Below are 1,567 nucleotides of genomic sequence, written 5' to 3'. Positions count from 1 at the left end.
TTTTTTTTTTTGTTTTGGTGGTACCAGGGATTGAACTCAGGCCCTTGTGCTTGCCAGGGAAGAGCTTATTCTACTGAGCCATATTCTCTTACCTCTCTCGTTCCTTCAACATTCTCTTGTAAATTTTCCCTCATCCCCTGGAGATGAACTACAGGTACTCTTAAATTCCTAGCCTTTTTTGTTTGATTGATTCTCTTTTTTAAAATTTTTTGCAAGCAGGGGCTGGGGGTTCGATCCCGGGGCCTGTCCTGCTGACTCTGCCCCTGAGGCAAGGTGAGACAGTGATTGAGACTGGGTGTGGTGGCGCGGGCCTGTAATCCCAGCTCTTGGGATTGGGGATAAAGCGCGCCCCCGCAAGCAGTTGCGGGGGCAGGGGGGACAGCGGCGGGGAGGAAAGCGTGACTTGCCCACTCTGTGCTGCACTTCCGCCGCCTGTCGCCACCGCTGCCACCACCCAGCAACCATGTCTGAGGAGAAGCCCAAGGAAGATGTGAAGACTGAGAATGACCACATCAACCTAAAGGTGGCGGGGCAGGGTGGCTCAGTGGTGCAGGTCAAGCTCAAGAGGCGTACCCCGCTGAGCAAGCTGATGAAGGCCTACCGCGAGAGGCAGGGCTTGCCAATGAGACAGATTAGATTCAGGTTTCATGGGCAACCCATTAATGAAACAGACACTCCAGCACCGCTGGAGATGGAAGACGGAGACGCCATTGATGTGTTCCAGCAGCGGACGGGAGGTGCAGCCTCCAGAGGGGACCGTTCTGCACCCTGCACTCGCTGTGGAATGGTGAGCGAATGACCAGGCTGATCGCAGGAGTCTGCAGGAGCCGAGGACAGTCACCAACAACTGTTCTCTGCCAGGTGCACTTCCAGTGCACACAAAACTGCCTCTACAGAGACATCGACAGCTTAAATTGGGCCAGATTGTTTTTTGATTAGATAAAACGAGTTGTGAGGGTTTTTTTTCATTTTGCTTTTTTTTTCTCCCTCCCTGAGCATTTTCCCCAAGACCTGTCAGGTGTTGGCTCCCTCTGTGGCCAGGTTCTCAGCCCAGAGCTGAGGTTGCTCCTGAGCTGCTCGCCACAATCATGTAGGCAGCTTGCATTCTCCGGTGACTGTGGCTGTGGGACAAAGGGGCAGGATTTGAGACAAGGGGGCAGAGTTTAGCTTTCTGTTTAGGCACAGGTTACGATGATGCTAAATATCGCAAATTTAGGCTTTGTCAAGGATGTGGTAAAACTGAAAGGGGAAAACTGGACTGGGTCTTGGAAGGTAAAAAACATGCAGTGAGTCATTCAGTAATGTGGCCTCAGGGCCTCTCTGCTCCTAATTGTGTCCTCTGGGGCCTAAAGCTCAGGACACTATCCCTCTGGTCAGTACCTGGTGAAGGATACAAGGGCAAAGACTGGCACAACAAAAACTAGTTTTTTCCCTTTTCATAATGTAGAATAAAGTACCACATTTCTCATTTGGTTTAAAAAAAAAAATCCCAGCTCTTGGAAGGCTGTAAACAGGCGGATCAGTATGAGTCAAATCTAGTAGTGAGACCCTGAACACCCTGTAGACC

General features: G+C 50.9%; 1 pseudogene; it reads left to right on the top strand.

The window, feature by feature from the left end:
* Positions 1-463: 463 nt before the first annotated feature.
* LOC101577078 lies at positions 464-799 on the top strand (annotated as a pseudogene).
* The last annotated feature ends 768 nt before the right edge of the window (positions 800-1,567 follow it).

The sequence above is a fragment of the Octodon degus genome, unplaced genomic scaffold (genome assembly GCF_000260255.1).
Source record: "Octodon degus isolate 3935 unplaced genomic scaffold, OctDeg1.0 scaffold00113, whole genome shotgun sequence".
Lineage (NCBI taxonomy): Eukaryota > Metazoa > Chordata > Mammalia > Rodentia > Octodontidae > Octodon > Octodon degus.
The sequence above is the reverse complement of the archived record's forward strand: the minus strand, read 5'-3'. Positions and strand labels throughout refer to the sequence as shown.